General features: G+C 36.4%; 1 non-coding gene across 1 annotated transcript; it reads right to left on the bottom strand.

Moving 5' to 3' along the window:
- Nucleotides 1-210: 210 nt before the first annotated feature.
- On the bottom strand, nt 211-317 carry LOC124889844. The gene has a single exon (XR_007048758.1). It is a non-coding gene; the product is annotated as a small nucleolar RNA R71 (small nucleolar RNA).
- Between the last annotated feature and the right edge of the window lie 19,586 nt (nt 318-19,903).

Genomic DNA, 19,903 nt, shown 5'->3' with positions numbered 1-19,903 from the left:
GCAGCAGCACATATAGACCATCCTGGAAATAAGTGATACATACATTCCTGAAGATGTGAATGCTGATTATGTTAGATTGGCACTCTTCCCTTTTTATCTAATAAGGAAGCAAAGAAGTGGTTACATGCTGAACTACCACACTCCATCACTTCTTGGGAAGAGTATGCCCTGAAGTTCCTTATTCAATTCTTTCCATCCCAGAAGACTGCATGATTTAGGAGTAAGATTTTGAGTTTCAGATAAAAAGATTATGAAAATCTCTATTAAGCTTGGGAGAGATTTAAAGGCATGCTCAAAAATTATCCTCATCACCATCAATCGAATGATGTCTTGGTGCACACATTTATAGAAGGCCTTGAGTCAAATACAAATATTCTCTTGGATTCAGTAGCAAGAGGCCAAGCTTTGGAGAAAACTTATAAAGCATTGTATACACTGTTGAATCGAATCTCTCAAGGGAATCCAGACTAGCATGCAGACTCAAAGAGTTCTCTTAATAAAGTTATAGGGGTATTAGAGGTAGATCAGTTCACTGCATTATAGGTACAGATTTTATCAAAGCAAAACCATATGACTACTCAGCTGAACAACCTAAAGTTGGGTGTGACATAACCAGCAGCCGCAACAAATGCAGTTCAATTGGTATATTCATGGTTTGAAGTTTATGGAAGTGGTGAGCACAAAGCAGAGATATGTTTTGTAAATCTAGATTCAGTCAACTATGTAGGGAATGTAAATTGTTAGGGTTAACAGAATTTTGGTAGTATGTATAATCCCAGTTGGAGAAACCACCCCAATTTCTCATGGGGTGGAAATAAGGCATAGAATATAAATCAGTACAAAGGAACAGTACAACCAAATACATAGCTGGCTTAGAATAATCAGGCAACCGCTCAGACCAGTAACATGAAGGAATTGATTAAGCAGTTTATGGCTCAACAAGCACAGTTTACAATTAACATACAGACTCAACAAGCACAGTTTGCAGCTGTGTTGAAGAGTCAAAAATTTCTTACACAAAATGTAGAGTTGTAGTTGGGTCAAATTGCAAGATCATAAAATACAAGGCCACAAGGAGCATTACCTAGCGATACAGAGGCTAATCTAAAGTAGGTAAATACTTTTACAAAAAAGAGTGGGATGTAAACAAAGTATACAGTTCAGGAGCAGGATAATCCCATGGTCACCAATGATAGTTTGAAAGACAATGCAAAAGAGGAAGTCAAGAAAAAAGAGGCAAGAGATGAAATTCATGTAGAAAAGAAGACTACCCCCTTTTCCTTTTCTCAAATGGAAAGGAAGCATCAAGAAGAAGAAAGTTATAAGAAGTTCCTAGATATTCTGAAGTACGTTCAAGTAAACCTTTATCTTGTTGACATTCTGCAGAGTATGCCAAGATATACAAAAGACTTGAAGGATATTATTACCAATAAGAACCGGTTAACCGAATATGCTAAAGTTGCACTTACACAAGAGTGGACGTCCAAAATTCAAAATAAACTGCCTATGAAGTTGATGGATCCAGGTAGTTTCACCTTGCAGATTACCATTGGACAAACTATTTATGCACGTGGATTGTGTGACTTAGGTGCTAGCATAAATCTCATGCCCATATCATGGTACCAGAAGATAGGTCTTGGGAGTCCCAAACCCATGACTATTGTGTTGCAGTTGGCGGATAGGTCCATTACTAGGCTAGATGGTATTATTGAAGATGTGTTGGTGCAAGTGGGATCTTTAATCTTCCTGGTGGATTTTGTAATTCTTGACTTTGAGGCTGATCTTGTTGTTCTGTTTGTTTTATGATGGCCCTTCTTAGCAACAGAACAATCACTTAGTGATGTAATAGCTGGAAAAATTATAATACGAGCAGATGATAAAGTAAAAGTTTCTTATATGTACAAAGCATTGAAACTGCCATCTATGTATGAGGAGTTGTCTTCTATATTGGTTATTGATCTTACTTTGGATTAGCAGCTGCTATTATCTGATAATCCATTAGAGCGAGCTTTAATGGGTCATAATCTGTATGGAGATGTGGAAGCATTGGAATTGGTCCAAATTATGAATTTGGCAGTGATTGAAATGATGAAAGTGTCGTTTGAGCCTTTGAATAGGCCGATTGGTCCATCACCCGGACCTTCAGTTGAAACACTCCTAACTTGGAGCTTAAGGTTCTTCCTTCTTATTTACAATATGTTTTTCTTGGTGATCAAGATACTTTTCCTGTAATTTTGTTTGCAGGATTATCAGATATATAGGTAAAGGAAGCTATAGCAGTGCTAAAGAGGAGAAGAAAGGCGATTGGATGGAAAATATCTGATATTATAGGAATCAATCCAGTATTTTATATACACAACATCTACATGAAAGAGGGTTACAAACCTAGATTGGAGAAATAATGAAGGCTGAATCCTGTGATGAAGGAGGTGGTTAGAAAAGAAGTGATCAAGTGGTTAGATAGTGGTATTGTCTATGCAATTTCTGATAGAAAATGGATGAGTTCGGTGTACTGTTTACCAAAGAAAAAACGAATGACTATAGTGTCCAATGATTATAATGAGTTGATTCCCACACGTACGGTGATAGGTTGGAGGATCTATATTGATTATCGGATGTTGAATGAAGTGACTTGTAAAGATCACTATCCAATTCTCTTCATTGACCAAATATTGTATAGATTGGCAAAAAAAAAGTATTATTGTTTTTTGGATGGGTATTCCGGCTATAATCAGATAAGCGTAGCACTAGAAGACCAAGAGAAGATCACTTTCACTTGTCCATACGGTACATATGCATTCAGACATATGCCTTTTGGCTTATGCAATGCACCTTCTATATTTCAAAGATGTATGATGGAAATATTCTCAAACATGGTGGAATAATTTGTGGAGGTATTTATGGATGATTTCTCTGTGTATGGTAATTCTTTTCAAAAGTGCCTGCAGAATCTTGACAAAGTCCTAGCGCGATGTGAGAAAGCAAACTTGGTGTTGAATTGGGAGATGTGCCACTTTATAGTTAAGGAAGGAATTTTTCTAGGACATAAAGTGTCATACAAAAGACTTGAAGTGGACAAGTCAAAGGTTGAAGTGATTGAAAAGTTGCCTCATCCAGTCACAGTCAAAGGAGTGCGGATCTTTCTGGGATATGCAGGGTTCTATAGATGATTTATTTAAGATTTCTCAGAGATTGCTATCCCAATGTGCAAATTGTTAGAGAAAGAAGCCAAGTACGAGTTTGGGCCAGATTGCGATGAAGCTTTTGAAAAGATTAAGAAGAAGCTGACTAAAGAACCTATTTTGATCGTACCAGATTATGAGTTACCTTTTGAGTTGATGTGTGATGCTAGTGACATTTCTGTGGGAGAGGTTTTGGTTTAGAGAAGAGATAAGGTATTTCTCTCTATCTACTATTCCATCAAAGTGTTAAATAATGCTTAAGTTAACTTCATGGTTACAGAGAAAGAAATATTGGCAGTGGTGTATGCATTCGACAAGTTTAGATGTTACTTAGTTGGTACTAAGGTCATTGTTCATACTGACCATGCTACCATTAAGTATCTTGTGAATAAAATAGATGCGAATCCACAACTGATTAGGTGGATTCTGCTACTACAAGAATTCAATCTTGAGGTGCGAGATAGAAAGAAAGCTGAAAATCAAATTGCTGATCACTTGTCATGAATGGAAAATCGAGACCATATTGTGGATGTCTTCTTTAGTATTATGGAAGAGTTTTCTGATGAGAAAGTGTTATCGTTAAATGCAGTTGAGTTCCCATGGTACACTTATATTGTGAACTTGATAGCTTGTAAGGTTTACCCTATTAAGGCCACCACACAACAAAGAAAGAAATTACTCCATGATTCTCGTGCCTACATTTGGGATGAACCGTACCTTTTCAAGAAGGGTCCAGATGGAGTTATTCATAAATGTATCCTAGAGGCTGAATTTTCAAAGGTGCTACAAGATTCCCACTCATCTCCATATGGTGGACATCATGAGGGTGAGAGGACTGCGAGAAAGGTGTTACAATCAGGTTTTTTATGGCCTACTTTTTTTAGAGATGCTGTTGCTTTCATAAAGAATTGTGATCAATGTCAAAGATTGGGTACCATATCTAGGCGTCATGAGATGCCCCTCAATAATATTTTAGAAGTCAAAGTCTTTGATGTCTGGGGGATCGATTTGATGGGCCTATTCCCACCTTCAAAAGGTAATTTGTACATTCTTGTTGCGGTTGACTATGTCTCTAAATGGGTGGAAGCTATGGTGAGTCCGACCAATGATGCAAGAGTGGTGCTGAAATTTATGAAGAATAACATATTTTCTAGATTTGGTACACAAAGAGCAATAACTAGTGACGGAGGTATGCATTTCATTACCACCTGGTTCAAAAATTTTCTTGCTAAGTATGGTATGAGGCACAAGGTTGTCACTGCATACCATCCCCAAACTAGTGGACAGGTTGAGGTGTCAAATCAAGAGATTAAGCAAGTACTTCAGAAGACCGTGAATGGGTAGAGAAAAGATTGGGCAGAGAAACTAGATAATGCACTTTGGGCTTATCAAACAGTTTATAAGACATCATAGGGATGACTCTATATCGCTTGGTGTATGGTAAAGTGTGTCATCTTCCTGTGGAGTTGGAACACTAAGCCTATTGGCCGGTGAAGAAGCTGAACTTTGAGATGAATACCACGGGGAAGAAAAGTATATTAAAGTTGAACGAGCTTGAGGAGTTTAGACTTTATGCTTATGAAAATTCCAAAAAATATAAGGAGAAGACCAAAAGATGGCATGATAAGAAAATTCAAGAAAGAGTATTTGAACCCGGACAACTTGTGTTGTTGTTTAACTCATAGCTTAAGTTGTTTTTGGGAAAATTGTGGTCGAAATGGTTTGGACCTTTTGAGGTGGTGCGTATGAAACCTTATGGATCTGTGGAGTTGTCGAATAAAGAGAAGACGGGGAAGTTCATTGTGAATGGACAGCGTGTAAAGCACTATTGGATGGATCAACCGGATAAGCACCAGGAATCCATCACTTTTGTTGATGAGTGATAATGAGATGAGTCATTCCACAATGTAAAATAAGGCTCTATGTGGGAGATAACCCAAAATGTAATGTAATAGGTAGTTTGAATCTTTAGCAGATGAAGAACAAAAAGAAAAATACAAAAAAATGAGTCGTGCCACGACAAAAAATAAGTCACTTGGTGGGAGGCAACCCACTTTTGCTTACATAATTTCATTGTTTTGATTAATGTGCAGAAATGAGAAATCAGGTAGAGATAAAGAAGATGGTGAACATTGGCCATTAAGTATGTAAATAGCTAATAAGTGGTGAAAAAGGTAAGGGGTAAGAAAAAAAAAATATTAGAAATTTGGCCTTATAAAAATTTTTGGATGCAATTTCCATAGGACCAACGCGATCTTGGCGAGTCATATCGATAGGCATAAATTCCACACTTAGAAAAATTTTTCAAGGCTATTTCAAGAGAATCGACGTGAACTTGACGCGTCGCGTTGATTATTCAATGCGATGTACAATGCATCGTGTTGACTATCATTGCTATGTCACATCTATAGAAACCACACTTAACCATTTTCACTCCCCTCACCTAACCCTAGTTGCGCGCCGCCCCCTTTCCCCCAAAAACCCTAAATCACTCTTTAGTCAAGAATTGTCAAAAATTTCACAAGGTCTCAACTTCAACCTCTTTTCTCAACCAAGATAAGGTAAGTTTTCATGATACTTTGAGTTTAAATTTTGAGAATTAAATGTTCTTAAATATTGCTATGACTTGTGTGATTTGAAACTTAGTTGATTTGAAATTTCAATCCCAAGGGATTTGGTTTCCCTAAATTGAATTTACTCTATATAGGAGTTGTTAAAATTGTGTGGGAATGTTAAGAGGTGATAGTGATATGTTGTTGTTGTTGGTTTGACGCATTGTTCATGTAGGAAGCATGGGTATTCTGAAATGTAAATAATGACTTAAGTGATGTGGTAACTCCTAGGGTCGAGATGTAACTTTATTTTCTAATGATGGGTTTTGTTGAACTATGTCTTCACTGTCAATAAATTAGGATTTATTGATTCACTACATGATAGAAATTAAGTGTGGTATTGCACTAAAGTAGTATGGAGAATTTGAATAGGTGACGTACGTTGGTGACTAAATATGGGCTCTTATGAGATGACTTTAATTGACATAATGCCCTACGCTTTGAGTTAAGGTAGTTTCTATGTAGATGAACTATAAGTGGTCATAATGAGATAATTTTCTTTGTCACTTCCTCAAGATTAATTGATGTTGAATGAGTAATATTGGATAAGTGACCATGGACTTATGAAATAGAAAGGGGAAGTCTGAGTACCTGAGTACATGTAATTTTTGTAGCAACTTATACTAGAAACTAAGTGTGGGGTGACATTTACACGTAGTGGTAGCTAGTGTCGAAGGTGCTAGTTTTATATTTTTATGGGTTGTTATGCTGAACAGGTAATATGTCTAGCAAGGAAAAGGGCACAACAGGTACATCGGGGTCTGCTCATAAGAGGAGTAGACAAGCTGATAGAGTACCAGTATCTCCATAAGTTCCCAGGGGGCATTGCAGGTTCAGAACAAAAGCTGTTGCTAAAGCGGGTAGAAAGTGGTACTGGCAGTACAAGGAATCCAAATACTCAGCTGACCAGTTCATCAACCAAAGGAATTTTTTGAAGGATTATCCTTCAATGGTGAGGAAGATAGAGGCCAATATATGGGGTTTCTTTTTGAGCAGCCAGGAGTGTGCAATTTGATCTTAGTAAGAGAATTTTACGCAAACTAGAACTTTACGGCAGACACTGTTAATGAGTTTTTAGGTTTACCTGCACCTATGCGAATCCCGACCTACTAAAGATAATGATAATTAAACCCCCGTATCAGGATATACGTCATCTCCTGTGCGGTACTAGATCTATGGCGAGGTGGATTCACTACAAAGAGGGAGGTACACATGTTTCGCTTTAATTTTCTTATTTTAATAGGGAGGCACGTCTATAGGCAAGAATTATCTATGCTTGCCTAGTTCATGGGAAACATATAACGGAGGTGACCCGTGATCGAGTATGTTTAATTAATGCCTTGATAAGAGATAATGTGGATATGAATCTTGGTTCTATTATTTTCTCGATAATAAGAAAGGTTTGATTTTTAGGAGGAAGGAGATATGGATTTGGCAGATTGCTGACTAGATATTTGAGGCAACAGGGGGTGTCGAAAGAAGATGCAGATTATTTACCACCTATCGGTGATAGGCCACTTGATATTACTCGCATAAAGGGCCAGCTCCTCATGGGATAAATTTGAATATTCCTGAGCGTCACACTCAAAATGATTAGAGTATGGCCCAGATATATGGGTTTACCAAGTTGCTGCTAAGGGCATCTGGGCGAGCAGTCATTCAATAGGAAATCTATGATGTAGAGTTGGATTATCCATTAGGCTGTCATACCAAGACCATGTTACAGATTGGTGATGAATTTGATGAGTCGGTGGATGATGATATCCCGACAGATGAGGAGAGGTTTATGGCATACTCTGATAATGAGTCCGATGAAAAAGAATAGTCTGATGATGATGATGACTCCGATGATGATGTTGGTGATGGTAATGATGTCGAAGCTGATAATGTGATTTCCATGGTGACATTTGACTGAGTAGGGAGTATTACGTGATAATACCTTTTTTGCTAGCACTGGGACAGTGCTCGGCTTTAGTATGGGGTGGTCGATCTTCATCTTTATCTCTTTTATTTGACTATGTTGTGTTGTCTTGGTTGGATGAACAAACAATTTTTATTCGTTTTGTGTTTCTAGAAGGTTTGATAAATTTGTAAGTTGACAAGTATTGCCCTTTTTGGCAAGAATTATTTTTGTTGGTTTATGTTAATGGTAGTATTTATTTTTTACCCTTTGTGGTGCAATTTTAGATTACAGTAATTAGGTGTGCCCTTTCTGGTAAATGTCCTTATACAATCATCTTAGTTAGTGCCTTTCCCTATGGATGGATGATGACCATCTTAAGGTGAGTGCATTTTTAGAAGTTGAGAAAGTAGTAAGACCCCAATTGCAACCTTTGAGGAATGTACGTGTTGGAATTTTTTTATATGAAATCTCAATAGGTGCATTTGATTTGACTGGCTTAATATTGAATTTGATAAAGTACAAAAATTGAAGACCTTAAGGATACGAATTAATTCTTATCATGCACCGAGTGTGTGAATAATTGTTCATATTCTTTATGTATGGGAATGACTAGAACTTGCCAGTGTGTTTACAAAGCGAAATAAAGGATGTGGGGAGTAGGAAGTGATTTAGGCATTTCTTTGTTAACCAAATTTTAAAGACTTTATTTGCCTACCCTTATTCATATTCATAGTCAGCCCCATTGAGCCTATTGCCTAATTTCTTTGGTATCCATATATGTAGCCAAATCCTTTTCTTTGGTAAGACCTTAATTTGATCCATATTTCCTAAACACTTTAATGCAAATAATGGAATAAGGAGAAATTTGAAATACAAAATAGGAAAAAGGTGAAAGTAAAGCTATAAGAGGAGTAATTTGTGCATTTGAGTGTGATGGTTAGGAGTTAAAAAATAATGTGTGATAAAAAGTTAAGTTCTTGTTCCCCAGTTATTGCATTACAATGAACTTGTTTTGGCCCTGGTCCATTAAGGACAATGTGCACCTCAATTAAGACAAATTACTTAGGTTGAGGGTGGCTACTATAGAGGTGCGTAACGAAATTTGGGATTTAAAGAAAAGCTGAAATATAAGACAAAATACTCCTGCCAAAGTGATGTTAATGTGATTAGAAAGATCTGGGTGGAACAACGGATGTGTAAAGATAATGAAGTGGAAAGTTTGGTTGAAAAGAATGTGATTTTGAATGAAGGTAGTTATGTACTAAAGCGCTTAGGGAGATTAGTCACTATTTCCAAAATAGTTCGTACCCGTCCTTTAGCCTGCATTACAACCATGAAAAGACCTAATTGATCCTACATTTAAACACCCGACTATTAGTGGAGTAATACACAAAGGGCAAGCCTATGGTTCATCTTTGTATATGTGTGAATTCTTTGTTGAGAGCGAGTGTTTGAAATTTAATATTCCCATTCTAATCAAGATTGTTAGAGTGTGATTGACATGGGAAAACTTTCTTGCTACGAGGGTGCATGAGGATGAAAGTCTGGATTACTTATTGAATTCCTGATTTCGTGCTTATATTAAGTTCGCCAACAAATTGAATGCACTTTGGGACAATGAATTGTGAAATAAAATTTTATGTGTCCAACACCAGCATGATTCTTAGGTTGTGATTAGAAGGTTTGAGTACTGTGATGCTTGAAGTTTGTTCGAGTACGAAGCAGGTTTTAAGTGTGGGGTGGTGATCTTGGGCGTATTTATATGTTCAAACACCGCTATTTATCCATATTTGGACTTGTTTTGAGAATAAAAAGTATGTTAAACATGTTAATTGCTTGTTAAATTATGTTTTATAGCTAACCGATGTGATTAGAAAAACAGGATTGATTTTCCACGGATTTGGAAGAAAATAGGATGCATATCATGATGAGGCAAAGGACCATGTAAATTGAAAAGAAATATATATAGATGTACGAGAGGAAAGAAAATAGAGAAGAACACCAGTGGCACGATGCAATCTCAATGCATCACGTTAATTGGTAACATTATGTGCCTTAGCAAAAATTTGAAGAATAATTTTCAGTGCATCGATGCGATGTCAATGCGTTGCATCGATGAGTGATTTTTTGAGTCAGCATAAATTCCATGTGTAACTTCTAGTGCATCGATGTGATATCAATGCATCGCGTCGAAGCCTTAATTTTTGACACTTAGCGGAATATTGAGGAGCAACTTCTAGTGAAATGATGCGATGTCAGCACGTCAGTCGTGTGGTGATAAAATAGACTTAGCCTGATTTTAAAAGTCAAATTCCAGTGGAACAACACAATAAGAACGCGACGTGTTGGGTGATACAATGTGATTTATGACGCATCGTGTAAAGGGTATAGATCTGGTGAAAGGAACACGTGAGCACAATTACAAGGGCTTTTTAGTAAGTATAGCAGCTGCAAAAAAACACAAAATTCTTTCTTTTAGGGTTCTTAATACTTCTTTTGAACTTCTTTACTTCAAGAATTATTTTAGGTATAGTTAATTACTTATTTTGGATGTTGAATTTGAACATGAGTGGCTAAACACCCTTATTCTGGGGTTGAGATCAAGAACATGATTATCTTTTATATTTGCATTCATAGTTTCTTTTTGGATTATCATTTGGGTTTTTCTTAATTCCCTGTACTTACTACTATAATGAGTGGCCACCATTAGAATAAATCTATATTTCTATGTGCATCTAGAAAGAGCACCATAGGATAGAATGAAAAAATTAGGGAGCAAGGTTCTTATCCTTTCATAAAATAAGGGATTTAAATTAGCATCTAGGATAGGGATATACCTAGAAGCCTTTCTTGGTTAAACTGCAAGAAGATAACTTTATGAATTTAGAAGAATTGTTGTATCCCTGTGGGAGTTGTAGCTACAATATTTAATAGATAGAAGATTTGAGGTCGGGAGACCAAGTTCAGGGCATAAACCTTGCGAATCAACAACTCAATAACCAACTATACTGTGATAAGAATAGAGAATTGTATGATTGTTCAAAATGCCTCAATCATGGAATCATTATCATTATTGATTACAACCGTTGCTTGCTTTGCTCTAGTCACCGCTAGTTATTTCTTGTTTAATAATTTATATTTTTATTCATAAATTCACAATCATCTTGATACTCTCAAGCACTTAATACCAATTTGTCTCAAACTAAAAGTTCACTAAATTTCTAGTTTATTAGTTCTCATGGGAACAATATCTGATTGTCTAAGTCTTTATACTATTTATACGATCATGTACACTTGCATGTGTGTACGGACGTAACACCCAACCAATCATACTTCAAAATTTACACAATCTAGTACACACTCACTTTTATTCACCTTCTCAATTTTAGTCTCAAGATAAAGATGACAACCGAGTGGTTGTGATTCTTGTGTTTGCTCCACAAATTGGCTAATATCCTTTTTATATTTTTCTTTGCTTACCCACTGTAGACATGGTGGCAGTGGTATCTCCTTAACCTGTTCAACAATTTTAGTTTTTGAGTTCTCAAATTTCCTCAAATTATCTGCAACTTTATCTACAACAGGTTGGGAAGTGACTTATTTTGCAGCCTCCCTTTGGTTCTTTATGTGTGCCAACAACTTAACCTGATATATCAAAACTTGTTTCATTATCTCTTCCAAATTTCTCATTTGAGTTGTGGCCTATATGTTTAGTTGTTGTTGCTGAAACAGCTGTTTGTTGGTCCATGATTGAATTTATGACTGATTCAACCCCGTTTAATCATAGTAGTTTATATAATTTTGCCTTTGAGAATAGCCCACAAACAATTTTGAATTGGGATTGACAGCACACATAGCTGCAGTATGACCACTTTGACCACAAACCAAAAACCAAGTTGCAGTCTTGTAATACCCCGCATGTTTCTAAGCTAGGAAGTGAATAAGTAATCCTACGTATGAAATCTCCTACCCTGTGATTCATAATTGAGTACATGACTTATAATGAATATCCTAGTGATAGGATAGCTTATGATGCATTAAGCATGTTCATATGAGTCACTTAAGGTAATACAAGCTAAGAGTTTTTGAATCCATCAAGTTTTAGTGTTCAATTTTGCAAGGGTCATCTTTGAACGAGTATAACTCGATGTTAATGTGGTATTTTGTCTTTTTTACACCCACCAAATTGTAGAAAATCAAATTATCTTTCCAACGATACCAATTTCGCCTTAATCCAATACCCGACCAAAAAGTTATGCCCATTTTCGTGAGAGACAATAAGCATAGGCGATTGGTTAGGCGCCGCCCAACCCAGGCATAGGCTATCACTTGGGCGCCGCCTTAGTCAATTCTAGGTGTCAAAAACACTCCGTCTTGAGTTATTTTAAAGGTAATTAAATCTTTAAATACTCCTTACACGTCCCTAAATTTAACCCTATGGAATATATATCTTCTAAACATACTGAAACCCTATTTTTATCTTAGAGCTCATCATCCAAGAGCACTAAAGGATAAAAAAAACTAGGGTTGCATAATTAATCTTGAAGATCCGATTTCAAGGAAATTCCTCCGTCAATCATCAAGAATCTTCCTTATAAGGTATGCGTAGTGTTCATCCACGGTTTTCTTTCATCCGTAGAGTTCAAGAATCAATATTTAAAATACAAAAGCTTAGTTGATTGTGGTGATATGATCATACCTATGTTGCTGCTTGTTTGTTTTCCTCTTTTTCATTATAAAGTATGATTTCTATATTGTTGAGTGTTGATGATTATCTTGTTCATATTGGGTTATTCCCAAGATGGAATCTTTATATGGTATTATGAATTCATGATATCATATGAGTTGGAAACATGTAAATTTGGTTGTTCATGATGTATAATTTGATGATTTCACCTATGCTTAAGATGTTCATGTAAGGTGTTTGATAAAATGCCTAAGGAACTAGAAATCATGCAATATAGCTAAATTGTGACTAAGTGAAGGATTCATGATATGTCCTTACATTCCAATGACTTCCATGATTGATAATGTGCCTTGTAAATGTTGTTGGAATACTCATGAACTATTCTTATGAGATTATGCTATGTTTACTTACAAATCCTACTTATGAACAAGATGTATGATAACCATGCAATCCACATGAACTTCCATGCTATTAGTATGTGTTGCCTATATGATTATGCAATGAACATGATATTAAGATTGTGCAAGTACTTCCATGTGCTATGAAATCCTTTCCACGCAATGTATTGTTGATAACCATGCTTAGTATGAGATCCCTACTTATGATATTATAAATTATGGACTCTACTTTTATGATCTAGTCAGTCATGTGTGCCAGTTTTCTTCCATTGAGTCCTAGGGGTACTTGTACCCGAAAACTATAGCTGTGTGCATAGATCCATGTCATGTTTCACGATATCCTAACTCAAGCTATGATTCCATAGACTTCAGTCAGTCATGTGACTGAGGAAAACCTCATAATCTTAGTCAGTTGTCAGATATCAGTAACATTCTGCTAGTCAACGGAATTTAGTAAGATCAAGTCATGCACAGTCAGTTATTTATGTCCATTCCCTCCATATGGGAGTAGAGGTTAGCACTGAGTGAACCCAAGGATGGGAACTCACCCGCCAGTTCAGGGTATGATTCTTAGTAGCAATCCTTGTGCTCCAGGACTACGTAGCCAGCATAGGTTGAGACATCTTAACCAATCAGATTAGGGTTGATGAGGTGGCTTAACCTATCTGTTTAGGGTTCCCACCGTTCTTATTTGAGTACCTACCAGTAGAGGGTCTCACAGCTGTCCTTACTAGTGGCGCGATATTGAAAACCCTCCAGTTAGGGCAGAGATTGGACCCCAGCTTAGCCATAATGGCATACATGGGGCATGTCGGTTAAACACTACTTCCCATAGTTTTAGTAACAGTCTCAGTAAAAGAACTCAGGGAGTTCTTCAGATTTCAATATATACAGGACTGTCAGATACAGTCATCCATGTTATCAATTTCAGTATCAATCTCAGTGAAAGCACTCAGGGCATTCTTCAGCTTTTAGTATATACAGGACTGTCAGATACAGTCGTCCATGTTATTAGTTTTAGCATTAGTCATGACAGTTATCAGTAAACCATGTATTAGCTTACAGGTCATGCTAACACGTATTCACAGTCCCAGTTTTTATATATGTGTGTTTGCACTCCCACGTTCATATTAGTCAGTCAGTGCTGTTCATGCATGAAACCCTTTATGTTCAGCCTACCTGACTCGTATACTCAGTACTCCAGTTGTACTGACGCATTTGCGCTATGGTGCTTTATTTTCATATTACACCATAGGTTCCGAGACACGAGCTCCAGCCCAGCAGTAACAGCAGCATTCCAGTCGCAGAGACACAGTGAGTCCTCATTGATTCGAGGACAATATGATTTGATTTATTTATTTATTCTTCAGTTCAGTTTTATGGAGTTAGTTGGAGACATGTTCCTTCAACTCCTTATTCAGACAGTTTAGAGACTTTCGCATTTACTTTCAGATTTATGTTCAGACTTACATTTAGATTGAGTTGTTTTGGGTATTTTCACCCACATGATTGTATTTAGTTGAACCTTATGGCCTTACAGTTCCATATATTTCAAATTATTACCTCATGATTTGAAGTATACAGGTACAGATATCAGACATGGGTTAGCTTGTGGTCCCTCGGGGTTATGATCATCGTGTAGCATTCCGGTTCAGCAAATCGAGGTATTACAAGTCTGCTCCACAAATAGAACAACATCCGCATCACATTGTGAAGGTCCTGTCCATGCACTTCCATCAAAATTTGGACAATAAGCCGCTTGATGTAGTCCCCCATAAAAACCATAAGAATTGTCACCACTCGAAAACCATCTATCCCAGACTGACATATCAAGAAATTTGATAGAAAGAAAAATAAAAGAAAATAAAAATAAACTAAATAAAAACTATTTACAACTCAATATTAAAAAACTAAAAATAAGATAGTTGCCTAGTTACAAGTCCTCGGCAATGGCGCCAAAAATCTGACAGTGCCCAAGCACACACGCAATTATATGTGGTCTTATCAAGTAGTAAAGTGGCTTCAAGGAAGCTCGATTATCGATCTCTCTAGGACTTGCGTTTGCCGCCTATCTAATTCTAGTTTAACCAATTGAGGAAAGTAGAAAATAGAGTTTTAGAATTGAAAGTAAACTAAAAAAGAAACTAAACTAATGTTGAAAGTAAATAAGTTAGGACAATCTATGGATACAAGCTCAGGTTTAAGGCTTATGAACAATCATACTATGTTATTGAACTGCATTAATTAACATGCTTATCCTGGTTTTTGATTCGTAGGGTTAATGATATGATCATGGTTTCCCAACCTTTAATCCTTTACCTAATATGTATATTACAAATACATCATTGAGCAGGGATGTAATAATATAATTAAGTTAATTAAAGCTATCATCCTATGGTTTAATCAAGTAAGGCATCTAAGTACATCCCTGTCGTAGATACTAATTCAAGTCTCTTATTTCATAAAGAAACAAGAACCTTATTTTACTTATTCTCTCTATTCTCTCCCAAGATCACAAGGTTGACAATTGATGTATTCTAAGGGTAGATAATCCTTAAAATAGTTAAAACACGAATAAAAAAGCAACCAATAATGATAAGCAAATCAACAAACTTAATTTAAAATGAAAGTAATCATGATCTTGGCCTTAACCCCATAAAGGGAGTTTTAGCCTTTAATGGAAATATTCATCATTCAATCCCTTGGATTGATGATACAAACCATAAAGAAAAACTAAAATAAAGAGATATAAACCCTAAAATAATTGTTGAGCAACCCCACAACTTATCCAAGATGTCCAAAAGTATGTAAAAATATGATGTAACATGTATTTATAGTATAAGAGTAAACCAAATCCGTGTTGGAGTAGAAAACCTTCATTTATTGAACCAGGGAGTGGGTGAGGAGTTTCCCTAGTTTCATCCCCAATCTAGTCAAGGCTTCTCCTCAAAATCCCCCTACTTCTCTTGAATATGTTGTTCAGAATTTTTCTAAGGCCAAAGGAGTACCGAAATGAGCCCGCGTCGCCTCCAAGTTGTGGTTAGGATCACCACTCACCTATTGGTTAAAGTTTTAGCTTATTATTAATCCATTATTGTTTTAAACATGTCTATTGGATACTATAGCACATCACATGCACCCAACGCATTCTAGGGGTCTAAAAGTGAGTCAATCTACGTTGTTGTGCCTTAGTTAAGCCATTTCAAGACTTTTTGAGTTGTTTTCACTTTATTTGAAGCTTGTATATCCTTCACATATCATTATAATCCATTCGTAAAGAATCATATATCATTAAACACACCACTTTAAAGCTCAAAATAATATAAAATCCAACATGACGAACTAGAAACATGAGCTAAGCATAGGTTAATTTCACTTTAATCTTTAACTCATTGTTTAGAACCTTGGCTTGAACCAATTGTCCCTTGAGCATTATAAATAAGTTATTTCGCATATAATTACACATAAAAACACTTTGAAACAATTTAAACACAATAGAATCAATTGAAATCAACTAGACAAGTACCTAGCTCAAGCTAACAACACTAGTTTTCCGGGTTGAACTCTAAATAAATCTTTTAGATACAAAATTGTTTGAAACTCACTTTGAACATCATAAAAACATGATTTAACACTTTGATACATATTTATCTCATTATCAACCTATATATCATATGAATCATCCTCAAAATAAGGCTAAAAAGGCTAGAATAATGACACTAGAATGCATAAATTCACCCAACATCAGATTGTGAAAAGTGGTCCAATAGGTAGTGGGGAAATTCTGGATCCTACTCGATGGCTAGTTCTCCCTATCTAAATCTATTTGCTGATAAATATTTTTAGGGTTGATATAGTTCTAGGGTACAAGGTATGCAATCTCAGGCTAGTGGGGCCCAATCAGCTCAATCATATCCTTTTTGCAGATTTTATGGTTGGTTGCATCGGGGTTTGTATGATATGGAAAGGTAAAAGTGCTTCAAGTGTGGTCAGTCAGGGCATATGCTTAGAAACAATCCCATAGGTAAGGTTGCTTCTAGGGAAAACAAGGTTCCTGTTGCCTCTTCATTAGCTTTTGCACCAAAGAGTTCCTCACTATCTTTAAAAATGGTCAGAACTATCTTTATGCTCTCACTACCCATCAGTATTTTGAGGCATCACCTGATATCATTACTAGTATATTAAAACTTTTTTCTAGTGATGCATACTGTTTACTTGATCTGGGGTCCACTCTTTCTTATGTGACTTTATTTGTGGCTGTGCATTTTGGTTTTTGTCCTGAGTATATGTCAAACTCTTTTTCTATTTCTACCCTAGTGGGTGACTCTTTGGTGGCTAGAAGAATCTATAGGGGTTATGTGTTATCTGTGAGTAGGAGAGAGACATTGGTGGATCTAGTAGAGTTATACATGGTTGATTTTGACATCATATTAAGGATGGATTAGTTGCACTCGTGTTATTCTTTTTTAAAGTGTCTAACCCATAAGTTCATCTTTCAATTCCCTAATGAACTGGTTATTTAATGGGAAAGTGGTTCTCTAGTGCCTAAGGAAAGTTTATATTACATCTTAGAGCCCAGAAATTAATCTCCAAAGGGTTTTTTTTATTATTTGGTCTGGGTAAAAGATTCTGACTTGGAGAGTCCTTCTTTACATTTCATCCAGGTGGTGAATAAATTTTTTGAGGTCTTTCCTGGTGACCTTCCTAGAGTCCCACCCGATAAGGAGATTGATTTTGGGATTGATCTTGTTCTTAACACTTGTTCTATCTCTATTCTCCCATATAGAATGGATCTATTTAAATTAAAAGAGCTTAAGTAGAAACTAAAGGATCTTTTAGAGATAGGGTTCATCCATCCTAGTATGTCCCCAAGGGGTACACCTGTTCTATTTGTGTGCAAGAAGGATGGTTTCCTTCGTATATGTATTAATTATCGGTAATTAAATAATGTGATGGTAAAGAATAAGTACCCTCTTCCAAGGATAGATGATTTGTTTGATTACCTTCAGGGTGCTAAGTTTTCCCCCAAGATTGATCTTCAGTCCTTGTAGCATCAGTTAAAGATTAGGAAAGTGGATATCTCTAAGATTGTCTTCAAAACCCGGTATGGTCATTTTGAATTTTTGGTCATGTATTTTGGGTTGACCAATGCCCTAGTGGTATTCATAGACCTGATAAATCGGGTGTTTAGTAATTCTTAGATTTTTCATCATTGTATTCATAGATGATATTCTGGTGTACTCTAAGAGTAAGGCGGATCATGACGATCACCTCTGTATCATGTTGTAGACCCTAAAAGATTAACAGTTGTATGCCAATTCTAAGTATAAGTTCTAGTTGAAAGTTGTTACTTTTCTAGGCCATGTCATTTCTAGTAAAAGGATCATGGTGGATTCGCAGAAAGTCGTAGTGGTTAAGAAGTGACCTAAGCCCACGACTCTAACCGATATTCAGAGTTTCTTGGGTTTAGCCAATTACTATAAGAGGTTTATAGAAAGCTTCTCAACTATAGTTTCCCCATTGACTAAGTTGACCCAGAAGAAGGCAAAATTCTTGTGGTCTAAGGCTTGTAAAGGGAGCTTTGAGAAGTTGAAAGATAAGTTGACTTCAACTCTATTTTTTACGCTGCCCGAGAGTAATGATGGATTTGTGGTCTATTGCGATGCATTACATGTGAGACTTGGGTATGTGTTGATCTAGCATGGTAGGGTGGTAGCCTATGTTTCTAGACTGTTGAAGATTCATCAGAAGAACTACCCAACTTATGATTTGGAGTTATTAGTTGTGGTTTTCACATTGAAGATCTGGAATTACTATCTCTATGGAGTCCACATGTATATCTTTTCTAATCATAAGAGCCTACAATATGTTTTCACACAAAAAGAGCTTAATCTCAGGCAAAAGAGGTAGCTTGAGTTGCTGAAAGATTAATACATGAGTCTCAATTACCACCCTGGTAAAGATAACATAGTTGTTGATGCTCTTAACAAACTATACATGGGAATAAGAGAGAATTGGTGAAGGATATTCACTATTTAGATAAACTTAGGGTTCATCTCTTAGACTCTGAGGATAGTAGTGTATTTGTGTATTAGGTAGCGCATTCATCCGTTGGAGCTGAGATAAAAGAAAAACAGGTATTGGATCCTGTCTTGATGAAGATTAAGGTAAATGTGGGTCAGCAAAAGGCTATAGTTTTTACGATTCGCACCGATGGTATCTTGAGGTACCAAGGCAGACTATGTATTCCTGACATAGTTGGGTTTTAAGAGAGGATATTGGTTCAGGATCATAATTTTGATATACTATTCATCTTGGTTTGACAATAACGTATCATGACCTTAAGAAAATATATTGATGGAATAATATGAAGTGGGATATGGCCAATCTTGTGGCTAAGTGCATGGTGTGTCAACAAGTGAAGGTTGAGTAATTAAGGTCTGGTGGGTTATCTCAGGAGATTGAGTTACCTGTATTGATCTAAAAGGTAATTAATATATACTTTGTTACCATCCTTCCTCAATTTTGGAATCAATTTGATCTGATTTGGATCATCGTGGATAAGATGACTAAGTCTTCCCACATCTTGCAAGTGAGGACTAATTATTCAGCTGAGGATTATGCCAAGTTGTTTCTTGAATAGATTGTGAATTGTATTGTGCTCTGGTTTCCATCATTTTAGATCGTGGTACTCATTTCTTATCTTACTATTGGCAATTGTTTTAGAATGGTTTGGGAACTAAGGTGAGCCTTAGTATAACATTTCACCCGCAGATAGATCGGCAAGTGGAAAGGATGGTTCAGGTTTTAGAAGATATGCATCGGACTTACGTGATTGACTATGGTGGTAGTTGGGTCGATCATCTTCCTTTCATAGTGTTTACGTATAGTAATAGTTATCACTTTAGCATTGGTATGGCTCCTTCTAAGGTGTTGTATGGTAGGAGGTGTCCTTCTCCTATTGGGTAGTAAGAAGTTGGTGACAATGAGTTGTTTGGTCCTGACTTAGTTTACCAGGTCATGGATAAAGTTAAGGTGATTTAGGAGAGACTTAAGATCGCCCAAAGTCGCCAAAAGTCCTATGCAGATGTGAGGCTTAGGGAGTTAGAATTTAAGGTTGG

This window comes from Capsicum annuum, chromosome 12, assembly GCF_002878395.1.
Source record: "Capsicum annuum cultivar UCD-10X-F1 chromosome 12, UCD10Xv1.1, whole genome shotgun sequence".
Taxonomy (NCBI): Eukaryota; Viridiplantae; Streptophyta; class Magnoliopsida; order Solanales; family Solanaceae; genus Capsicum; species Capsicum annuum.
The sequence above is the reverse complement of the archived record's forward strand: the minus strand, read 5'-3'. Positions and strand labels throughout refer to the sequence as shown.